This window comes from Nilaparvata lugens, chromosome 9, assembly GCF_014356525.2.
Source record: "Nilaparvata lugens isolate BPH chromosome 9, ASM1435652v1, whole genome shotgun sequence".
Classification (NCBI taxonomy): domain Eukaryota; kingdom Metazoa; phylum Arthropoda; class Insecta; order Hemiptera; family Delphacidae; genus Nilaparvata; species Nilaparvata lugens.
This window is the reverse complement of record NC_052512.1, coordinates 39,698,868-39,711,860: the sequence shown is the minus strand read 5'-3', so window position 1 is coordinate 39,711,860 and position 12,993 is coordinate 39,698,868. Positions and strand designations below refer to the sequence as shown.

General features: G+C 34.0%; 1 protein-coding gene across 1 annotated transcript in view; it reads right to left on the bottom strand.

Moving 5' to 3' along the window:
- LOC120353141 overlaps positions 1–12,993 on the bottom strand; it is a 76,333-nt gene that overhangs the window by 29,358 nt on the left and 33,982 nt on the right. Inside the window, exon 2 of the mRNA XM_039435856.1 lies at positions 1,368–1,528. The gene's annotated coding sequence lies outside the window, so the exon portion shown is untranslated. The remainder of the gene's footprint in view (positions 1–1,367; positions 1,529–12,993) is intronic.

Sequence of the window (12,993 nt, the reverse complement as noted above, 5' to 3'; positions counted from 1 at the left end):
TAAGGAAATAATTATTGAACTGTATATGATATGAAAAAGCAATTTGTAATATAATAACTATAGATAATAATCATATTGTTATGCATCTACATAAATTGGCAGAGCTTTGGACATATCAATGTCCATTCTTCGGAAAGAATATTAAAAATATCCTCCCCACTAACTCTCTTTGATATAGAGATATAGAGATATAGAGATAACTCTCTATATGAGGGACTAACAGCATCATAAAGCTTCATGGGAGAGAACCACGTGGACTATCGGCTCAAGGTAACAGTAAAAGTTGCGACATGAACGCCCTATACCATGGGATATCTACTTATGCTATCGTTTCTCTATGGTATGAACTCTCTCATATGAGCCAATATGAATCTTCCTCCGCCCAGTAGAGCAGAAATTAATTGGGAAGCAGGGACTTATCTACTTCTTGTTCAGAAGATCTACTGCTGATAATGGTCCAAACATTTTTAGAATCATAATCAGATAGATTTGATAAAATAGCCTAAACAGGATTCGATTCAGAAGGTTTCTAGCCAGGTGACATCAAGGGATTTCAATTAACAAATTTCAAATATAACTGTTGTAACATAAAATATATATTTATATCCGATGGGGTGGAACCACTATTACGGGGAGATTCCTGAAATGGGGTCTACTATCCTATTATCACGGAAATTAATTAATAATTGAAGATTTGAGAAAAAAACTGAAAATTTATAATGTGAAATAATTATACAGGTAAATGAGATCAAATCATTGTCAAGATCAAATAAAAGACAGAGAGTCGAAGAGCTCCGTAGGACATTTCTTGATATTTTTTCAAATTATGAAGGTAGATTTAATACCTTGTAGACGGGGTCCTAGTAAAATCAAGTTTCTCAAATCAAAATGAGGCTACCAGGATACAATAGTGCTTAACGAATGAACAGAAATATCGCTATTTTTGAGAAACTAAAAACCTAAAATTCTAAGTGTGGCAAACGGAGCTACACCTAGGGATTTCAATCGTATCAATAATCCGGGTGGAATATAACTGTTGTTGGAAGATGAAATATTCATATCCGATGGGGTGGAACTGCTATTACGGGGAGATTCCTGAAATTGGGTCTACTATCCTATTATCACGGAAAATAGTTGTTGGGCTACCGACATGGAGGAGGGGAGAGGCATTCTAGAGGAGGCCGAGGCCCTGCACCATGTAGTAAGTGAGTGAGTATTCTATTATATATTAATACATACAAATACACATCAACTCAATAGAAATGAACACAAAACCAAACAACAAACACATGTGGATGATTAATGAAATGAGATAGTGATAGGTGAAGAAATAGTGAACAAAGATTATGTGGAATATGTCTACTCACAGTAGGACGGTGATAATGTTGCAGTGACGCGGCTGAAGGCAGCAAAACGACAGACTGAAGACGGACGTTTCAACTTCTGCTCAGCACCACAGGATGAAGACAACTAGATGTGACCTCTTCGACTGTAGCACTTCGGATGGTTTCTGCCTTCAAGACCCGTCCTATTTAAACGAAAAACCCGACTTGTTTGTTTCAAACAGTGACGCAATTTGTTGTGCACAAGTGCTTCAAAAATAATTTTTAATTGGGCAAACTGAATTTAGTGTCACGAAATGATCGAGAAACGTGCCTTTCTAGTGATTGGGTTGTCTTTGAAGTTGAGAAAAATAAGTTTATCGCGTCAATAGGCTAAATTTGTCGACTTATTTGGAGAACATTCAAAGTGCGTCATGTTTTCTAGGGCAAAATTTGCATTTAGTATCGCAGATCTACAAAACTAGAAAAAAACACATTCATATTCTGAAAAAGAAATAGAATATTTTGTACAATAATCGGAAACTCGAATTTTCCATTTTCAAAATATCAAAATAGAGGGTGGTTGTATCATAGAGAAACAATAGCATAAGTAGATATCCCATGGTAAAGGGCAAATATGTCGCAACTTTCACTGTTATCTCAAGCTGTTGGTCCACGTAGTTCTTTCCTGTGAAGCTTTATGAAGCTGGTAGTATCTCATATTGTGCCGTTCATACACTCTTACCCGGTCAAAGCAGTAAAAATCGACAATAATCGACAGTAATTGGCTTGAGATAACAGTAAAAGTTGCGACATAAACGCCCTATATCATGGGATATCTACTTACGCTATTGTTTCTCTATGGTTCAGTATTCTAGTGTCCAGGGTGATGGACCCTGGGAGGTGGATCAAGGGGGCGGGGGTAAAATGAAATGAAATAATTCTTTATCTCTTTACTGTATAGGGCTACTTGTAATATAAATATAAAGAGAATAAAAATCTCAGTACCCTTTTTTAAAATATTTTATCACAACATGTTTCGGTCATTTATGCCATTTCCAAGTGATATGAATCAAATAAATAAATACTACTGGAAGATTCTTATTTTGATCATATGTTAGTGTATTCATATGTTTTTATGAACTAGGACTGTAAATTTTGGGTTTAAATTCGCATGATTCTTTAAAAAATGGGGTTATTGGTGTCTAATTGGATTAAGTTTATTATTTTATCTCTGTTTAATTTTGCTGCTTTATAAATATGAAATTCTTCTTTGACATTCAGTTTTTGACTTTTATTACTATAATTAAGTATTTTGGAATTTATATCTGTAAAATTATGGCCTGAATCTATCAAATATATTTATATATTATATAATTATTGAAATTATTCTTCATTAGGCGGAGTTAATGAAGAATTTTTTCATTTCATTTCATTTCACCCCCCCCCCCTTGATCCACCACCCAGGGTTCATCACCCTGGACACTTGGGGTGCACTTGCTTCGGTCGCTGAGCTTCGAAGGTCAGATGATTTTTCATCCAACCAGAATATGGAATATCCAACTTTATAGTTTCAATATAAGTTTTAATATTGAAAAAATCTCAAAAATAATAGTAGGTCTAGTTCTGATGCAGCTTATTATGAGCGATGGGAAGACAATGTTAGCAACTCTTAATTTCTAATTTCATGGCGATATTAGTTACAAAAATATTGAACTGATTTCAACAATTCAATAACATAGTTATCATGGTTGGAGCTGTAGACTCAATGCTATGAACATATATTGAAAAATCTCTCCTTAAACTTTCAATACATCCAATATAGACTGTGGTCACCAAAGTGAGATTCACGATTCACGAGTTGATAAGTGATTTATAGTGAATGGTAGTGGAGAAAGATAGGAAAAAAACGTTGCCAAACATCGTCTGTCTTGTCAATGCCTTCTACAGACGGTAGCTGATACAGGTTTATTGATGTAAGAAATTATATTTTTTCAACAATTTCCTAATAATTTTTCATAATTAAGATGAAATATTTTGTTAGTAAATTATCAATTCTTCATTGCTAAAAGACGATCTGGCAACAGCGAGAAAGAGATAGCACCATCCGCTTTGTTAAATGATAGACAAGGCTAGCAATACCATTGCTAATTAAACACTGCCATAATAGTGGTCACCCAGTGGTCACCCAGTGGTCACTCATTGGTCACTCATTGGTCACTCATTGGTCACTCATTGGTCACTCATTGGTCACTCATTGGTCACTCAGTGGTCACTCATTGGTCACTCATTGGTCACCCAGTGGTCACTCATTGTTCACCCAGTGGTCACTCATTGGTCACTCATTGGTCACTCATTGGTCCCCCAGTGGTCACCCAATGGTCACCCAGTGGTCACCCAGTGGTCACCCAGTGGTCACTCATTGGTCACCCAGTAGTCACTAGTGGTCACTCCTACAGCGATAAAGAAAAATGGTTCTAGATGGATTTGTGGCAACTTAACATGTGGAGCATAAAATTCTCTACAATATTTGAGGCCAATCGCAAGTTCCCAACATGTATCAGTCTCAATTAGGCTGTTGATTATCAGTAGAATCATGGAAAAAAATTGAAAATATCGTATATCTATTGTTTGGGAAGTTATTCCCATACAAAGCCAGAAAATTAGAAACTTTTTACCTCATAATTCCATATTCTGTTGGATAAAAGTTTACGCTTCCGTTTTTAGAAAAATATTTTCGATGGAAAAGTTATAGCTTGGTTTAAGACCTTCAATGATGTATCATGAGTCATACATTTTAGATGACTTTTAATCTTAATTGTTCAGTTAATTTGCACAATACACGTTTTCCAGTGCTTACTGCCCATTCAAGTAATACTATCACCAACATGTACCCACCACATAGAAATCAACTAGTCAAATACAAGGTAATTTCGGCTGTACCGTACCTAAAAATCTATATGAGATAGAACGGTCCACCAGGTCTCAGGTTGTAGAAAACTAAGTAATTCCCAGAGAGGGATTTCGAAACATGAATTAAAATCGTGGAGATCGAAAGAAATAGTAGATTAAAAACAGAGTTACCTCCAAATTTCAGTTTTCCCGAAAAAATAGCTTAGCTTAAAAATAACTAACAATGGAGTTAGAGAGCTCTGAATTCTTACATTTTTTACTATCATTATCACAACAATTTGTTACCTTGTTACTAGACTAATTTTATTTTATTTTTTTTTTTCAATTTTATGACCACATAGGATCACTGTAGTCACTGGTTAGTCCTCTTTCTTTGTTTATTCGCTTCAATTCTCTTTCTTTCTTCCCAGTACCTTTTCATTCTGTCAGATCTTTCTTTTCTCAATTCATCTGAACAGACCTGTTGCCTTCTCCTAATTGGTTCTATTAAAAAGATCCTCTTTCTGTCAGTGAGAAATTCACTATTTTTCTATTTTTCACTATTTTTTCAAACCATTTTTCTATGGTTTCCCCATAGCTTTTTGACATCGACAATAATTAAATTTAGTTGCGATAATTATGTCTTTTTACTTTCCTTGCCCTATTACCGTAGGTAAGGAAAGTATTGCTTTACGAAAAAATTAAGGTACCCTAATTTACAAATTTCTATACGTTTCAAGGTCCCGTGAGTCCAAAAAAGTGGTATTTGGGTATTGGTCTGTATGTGTGTGTCTGTGTATATGAGTGTATATGAGTGTCTGTGTACACGATGTCTCATCTCCCAATTAACGGAAAGACTTGAAATTTGGAACTTGAGGTCCTTACACTATAAGGATCCCACACGAACAATTTCGATCGAATGCAATCCAAGATGGCGGCTACAATGGCGAAAATTTTATCGAAAACAGAGTTTTTCGTGATTTTCTCGATAACGGCTCCAACGATTTTGATCAAATTTATACCTAGAATAGTCATTGATAAGCTCTATCAACTCTGTCGCTCTATCAGCGCAATTTTCATAACGGCAAAGAAAGTTGTGTGAGTGCACCCAAAGACCTTAAAGATGCATAGACTGACATGCAGCGCTAGTGTCGTACTTGGAATTGAAATCGGCCATTGAGGGGGCAACCTATAAGATACCAATGCCTTTGTAATCTATAATATTACACATAATATATAGATCTAATATCTCGTGCTAAAATACCCCAATGGCGGCCTTCAATTTCAAGTGAGATCTATCATTTGGAAGGCATAGGCATTGTGGGTCTATATCTATTTAAGGTCTTCGAGTGCACCATACAAGATTTTCAGTTTTATGGGAGCTATAGTTTACTTTGACATATGTGCAACTGAAAGTGGAGTTATGACTTCATAAATAAGTTAAATGCCTGATTTTAACGTTATGTGACGACTCTGAAACCGGCCGACTCTATAGTGAGGTCCAATATAGTGGATAAAGTCACCCAGAGGAATTTCGAACCATGAATTTCAATCGTGGAAATCGGAAGAAATAGTAGATTGAAAACAGAGTTACCTTCAAATTTCAGTTTTCCGAAAAAATAACTTAACACTCAATGGAGGTAGAGAGCACCGAATTCTTACATTTATTACTATCAATATCACATCACTACCTTGTTACTAGACTAATTTTATTTCATTCTTCAAGAAAAATTATTTTTTAATGGCTGAATGATCTAGATAAATTATTTTGTTAATTAATTATATATCTATACATTGATAAAAAATGATATGGTAACATCGCGGAACTAGAAAAGGATAGTAGTATCATAGAGAAACAATAGCGTAAGTAGATATCCCATGGTATAGGGAATTTATGTCGCAACTTTTACTGTTATCTCAAGCCGATTAATGTTGATTATTGTCAATTATTCTTACTGTTTTGTTGGGGTGATAGTGTATGAACGGCACAATTTGAGAGACTACCAGCGTCACACAGCTGCATAGGAAAGAACTACGTGAACTATCGGCTTGGGATAACAGTAAAAGTTGCGACATGAACGCCCTATACCGTGGGATATCTACTTACGCTATTGTTTCTCTATGATACTATTTGCTTTGTCGGATGATAGACATGAATAGCAATACTAAATGTGAATGTAAATGTAACTCTGTTTTCAATCTACTATTTCTTCCGATTTTCACGATTCAAAATCATGGTTCGAAATCCCTCTCTGGGAATTACTTAGTTTTCTACAACCTGAGACCATGTGGTCCGTTCTATCTCATATATAGATTTTTAGAAAAAAAGTAAAAATGAAAATAAGTAAAGTGAAAATAATGAATGATAATAATCCCCTAAAGAAAAATATTATTTATTGACACAGATGTGTTGATGATATAATATGTCTTTATAATAATGAAGATAAAACACATGAAGATTTTGAATTATATTTAAATTCAATATCACCTTCTATAAAATTTACGATGGAAGCTCAAGAACATGAAATGAATTTTCTTGATTTAACGATTAGTATGAAAGATAACAAACATGATTTTAGCATTTATAGAAAACCCACACATACAGATTGTATGATTCCTAGAGATTCAAATCATCCTTGGCAACAAAAAATTTCAACTTTCAATGCAATGATTTACAGGCTAATAAATATTCCCATGTCAAAAGATAATTACAGAAAAGAGAAGAAAATAATAAAATATATGGCAATAACAAATGGATATAATACCAAAACTATTGATAGAATGATTTACAAACAAAAAGGAAAATTAATACAGAATAGAACTAAAAATAATCAAGGAAATGTAGGAAATAAAGAATATATTTGTGTTCCATATAACACAAAATTTAATAAAGCTATAAGAAAAACCTTTACAAAAAATAAATTCATTCTAGGTTATAGGACAACAAATAATGCATTCGAACTGATAAAAAAGAAATCATATTTAAATGTACAGCAGGATAAGTTTAAAAAATCTGGAATCTATGAACTTGAATGTAGTGATTGCGACAAATTCTATATCGGGCAAACGGGTAGAAATTTCCATATCAGATTTCGAGAACATATCCAAGCACTAAAATCTAAAAATTATACACAAAAGTCAGCATTTGCTGAACACTTGATAGATTCAGGCCATAATTTTACAGATATAAATTCCAATATGAAAATACTTAATTATGGTAATAAAAGTCAAAAACTGAATGTCAAAGAAGAATTTCAAATTTATAAAGCAGCAAAATTAAACAGAGATAAAATAATAAACTTAATCCAATTAGACACCAATAACCTCATTTTTGATGGAATCATGCGAATTTGAACCCAAAATTTACAGTCCTAGTTCATAAAAACATATGAATACACTAACATATGATCAAAATAAGAATCTTCCAGTAGTATTTATTTAATTCATATCACTTGAAAATGGCATAAATGACCGAAACATGTTGTGATAAAATATTTAAAAAAAGGGTACTGAGATTTTTATTTATTTTCTTTATATTTATATTACAAGTAGCCCTATACAGGAAAGAGATAAATAGATTTTTAGGTACGGTACAGCCGAAATTACCTTGTATTTGACTAGTTGATTTCTATGTGGTGGGCACATGTTGGTGATAGTATTACTTGAATGGGCAGTGAGCACTGGAAAACATGCATTATGCAGATTAACTGGACAATCAAAAATAAATGTTATCTAAAAAGTATGACTCATGATAGATCACTGAAGTACAAATGTAAATGTAAATCAAATACTGCCATTATAATGTGAAGCTCACTAATATAGTACTGATTCAGTGTTTATTGACCGAGCGAAGTGAGATCTAAGATTCAAGTCGACGGTTTGGCATTTCTCTTAATGTTTAAATGTTTGCATGTCGATGTATATACAAGGTTTTTGAAAATTTTGCATTTCAAGGATAATATAAAAGGAAAAAGGAGCCTCCTACATACGCCAATATTGGAGTAAAAAATCTGGTGTAGCGCCATTTTCAAGAGAACCGTGAAAAACCCTGTTTTTGACAACATTTTCGCCATTTTAGCCGCCATCTTGAATTGCATTTGATCGAAATTGTTCGTGTCGGATCCTTATAGTGTAAGGACCTTTAGTTCCAAATTTCAAGTCATTCCGTTAATTGGGAGATGAGATATCGTGTACACAGACATACATACACTCATACACACACACACACACACACACACACACACACACAACACACACACACACACACCACACACACACACACACATACACACACACATACAGACCAATACCCAAGAACCACTTTTATGGACTCAGGGGACCTCGAAACGTATAGAAATTTATAAATTGGGGTACCTTAACCTTTTTCGGAAAGCAATACTTTCCTTACCTATGGTAATAGGGCAAGGAAAGTAAAATCAGACTATAGAATTATTCATCATAAATCAGCTGACAAGTGATTACACAGATGTGTGGAGAAGCCAGTCTATTGCTGTATTTCCATAAGGTCTATTGTTTCAATCAGGTACTTGTGGATGAGAATACTGCGTGAGGTCTACTGTTCACAGAACTACTAGTAGTGTTAATGGGCTGTTTCCTAGCAGGTTAAATGACTTCCATGATCCTCTCTGGAACTCCTCCAATTTCTCCTCGAATTTTCCCAGTCTATGGGAATTTTTTCGTCTTCGAACTTTTGGTCCCATTTTCTACGTCTTCTGTTTTGTTATTCATTTCCTTTCGAACGATTTCTATTTCATTTTAGATTCGTTGATTGACTCGCGTCTCTACTGGAGTTCAAATCAAATCAAATCAAAATTTTATATTGTCATTAAATATCAATATATCGGGGCACCGAGCTTTGCTCGTTATTTATTTATTGATAAACAGAGCACAATTATTCAAAATGATTGAGGAAGAACAAACAGGCACAGCCCAAAACTGTTCACCCCCGAATTTTGATTTATACACTATAAATGGTCCAAAAAGTAGGTTATGTTTCATACACTTGAATTCAGGTCCAATTTTCATTCAAAATATTTAAAAGCAGAAAAGTTCTAATTCAGATTGTTTACAAACCAAATTGAATAACACTCACTAATCACTTAGAACTGTAAAATAGTTATTAACTTTGAATATTATGATATACTCTGATTTAGAGTGATAATCCATGTCATGTCAGCAAATCAGATTATTTTGATCGAGTCTATTGAAATTTCTAGATAATATTTCTCGCAAGATGCGGTAAGCTGTTTGAATGATTACACAGCTGATCTCCCACACAGGCACACGCATCTTTTGTTATCGACAGACGACGAAATCTGTTCTTCCAAGGATGAATTATCCTTTTAATGTCATTCAGAGAGTTTCTCCAGGGATGAGACCTAGTGAAATCGAATCTTTATATTATGAACCTACTATGTTCTGAATTTCGTGAGAATCGTTAGAGCCGTTTTCGAGATCCGGTGAAATACAAACATATAGACATCTAAACATTTATAAACAAAAATTGCTCGTTTAATAGTATAGGATTGTATAACAAGGTCAGGTACATTTATGATTAATAACATTCTTCATTCGTTATTTTCTTGGTCAATATTCTCCACGTACTTCTGCTTTTTATTGCAGTTTCAAATCAAACACCTCTTTAGCCCAGTCAATGGAGGCAGAGAACTGAATTTAGCGCAACAAGTTGGTGGAAAGCTGAATTTTTACTGGGTGTTATCTATATATATATATATAATATATATATATATATATATATATATATATATATATATAAAAATGGCACTCTCTCACTGACTGACTGACTCACTCACTCACTCACTCACTCACTCGCAGAACTAAAAATCTACCAAACCAAAAACGTCCAAATTAGGTAGGTATGTTCAGTTGGCCCTTTAGAGGCGCACTAAGAAATCTTTTGGCAATATTTTAACTCTAAGGATGGTTTTTAAGGGTTTAAAGTTCGTCTTTTAGCATGTAAATTCTTCTTATTCTCTTAATCATAATTGAAAAATGTCGATACCATATGTTAATATAGAACTATAATCTAGAGAGAGTACCTCTTCGAAACAGTTGTTGACTGGTAACTAAATTAGTAATTTTGTCAGGTTGGCATTAAGTTGAGTTGACTTTGTTAGGCAGGCACCAAGTTGAAGACTGAAATGCATTAATTGGGGAAAATTGATTGGGCACTGCTATCTCAATCAGAGCTATTCCTTGGAATATTATATTACTAGCCGTCAGGCTCACTTCGCTTGCCATATTCGTTTAGCCAGACGTTTAGTCTGGACCCCCGACTGGATCGTTCTAACATATGATGAAAATGCTCAAATGAAAATGCTGATCTCATTCTTGGACGATCCAGTCGAGGCTCCGCCCCCTGGCTAGACGGTATGGCAAGCGAAGCGAGCTCGACGGTTAGTTATACATAGTACTTAGTCTGGAAATGAAGAGTTCCCATGGTTACACCGCTCCCCCCCCCCGGAGCCCAATAAAGTTCGAAACTGCAATAGTTTCGTAAAACAAGAACAGATGTTGAAAAATTTTCTGATTTGAGAAATTTAGATATATTGGATTAATGGGGATCCTCACTAATCCTATTATATCAAGCAAGCAATTTCTGTATATTTGTTTATATTTCTATATTTATATATTTTCATATCTGATCATCTGATTACATAGTTATTATGTTCAAAGGATCTCGAAAACAGCTCTAACAATTTTCACGAAATTTGGAATATAGTGGGTTTATGATATCAAAATTCGATTGCACTAGGTTTCATCCCTGGGAAAACTCGCTGAAGGACATGAAAAGGATAATTCATCCTTGGAAAAACAAATGATGATTTCGTCGTCTGTCGATAACAGAAGATGCGTGTGCCTGTGTGGGAGATCAGCTGTGTAATCAATTAGCTTACCGTATCTCGCGAGAAATCTAGAAATTTTAATTGACTCAATCAAAATACAGTAATCTGATTTGTTGACATGAGATGGTATGTATCATAATATTCAAATTTGATCATTATTTTACAGATCTAAGTGATTAGTGAGTGCTATTTTGTTATTCAATTTGGTATGTAAACAATCTAAATTAGAACTTTTATGTTTTCAAATATTTGTACTGAAAATTTCACTTGAATTCATGTGTATGGAACATAACCTACTTTTTTGAAAATACTAAGTGTATAAATCAAAATTCGGGGAAGATACAGTCTTGGGCTGTGCCTGTTAGTCCTTCCCCAATCATTTCAAAGAATTGAGTTCTGTTTATTAATAAATGAATAACGAGCAAAGCTCGGTTCCCCGATATTCATTAATTATGTCACAATATTTGACATAACTTTCGAACGAAATTTTCCAACTATTCTTGATTTTTAGAAATTTGTCAAAACATCCTGATACGAACACACTTTTTCTTAGAAATATAGGAATCTCCCAATTTTCCAATCCTTTATATATTTATTTTCAATATAAAATTATTTCACAGAATATTGTATTCTTATTTTAGCATTTGAACGTGCTTCTGACGGTTTTGTACAGCTGCGATACTAAATGCAAATTTTGTCCTCAAAAAACATCAAAGTTGTTTGTGTAAGCTGAAGCTGAACGCGCAAATAAGTCGACAATTTTAGCCTATTGACGTGAGAGAACTTAATTTTCTCAACTTCCAAAAACAACCCAATGACTTGAAAGGCACGTTTTTCCATCATTCCGTTACACTGAATTCAGTTTGGCAAATTTAAAAATATTTTTGAAGCACACGTGGAGAAAAAATTGGGTCAACAAGCGAGTAAAGTTTCTTGTATCCCAGTTTTTCTCATTCTTCTTCTTCTTCTTCTTCTTCTTCTTCTTCTTCTTCTTCTTCTTTTCTTGGCGATCTGAGAAGGATCAGCTGTTGTTAGAAAGGATACTATTTTTTTCACAAATGTTTTTGGGAATTTCTCAAAGTTTTTTATCCATGGAACTACTTTCCAAGGCTTCCAATGAATCAAGAAACCATCACCTTTAAATGAATATACAGCGAGGGAAGTTCGGTTCCCCGATATTTATTTGTCAATGGTTAAATAATAGAATTCAATGATCTAGATTAATTATTTTATTCATTGAATTTTTATAATTACAAAATAACCCTTTTTCAAAATTCGTTACTCAGAAACCATATTATATCCTGCACGACCACTCATGATATTGGAAATTTGATTATCTTTAATTTAGTAGAGAATGCTTTTTCTCGAAAAACACAAGGTTTTGGAGATTAAATGTAAAAATAAAAAAAGTCCAAAAGTTTAGGGGTGAAACCACCCTCTGGCGTGTCAGTAGATTTCAGATTCGAATTCAGTGCCCCAAAATACATATAGAACCGTCGAGAAAAATTCTTTCGGAACTGTTTCATTAAAAACGACCATTTGACTGGACTACTCGGACTATTGGCCTTACTGTTCTGTAAGGCCTTCTCTTAATGTTCAAATGTTTGAATGCTCAAATGTTTATATATGTTGCGCATATAACGGCGAAACGCGGTAATAGATTTTCATGAAATTTAAAAGGTATGTTCCTTTTTAATTGCGCGTCAACGTATATACAAGGTTTTTGGAAAATTTGCATTTCAAGGATAATATAAAAGGGAAAAGGAGCCTCCTTCATACGCCAATATTGAAGTAAAAATCAGACTATAGAATTATTCATCATAAATCAGCTGACAAGTGATTACACAGTGTGGAGAAGCCAGTCTCTTGCTGTTATTCCATAAGGTTAAAAT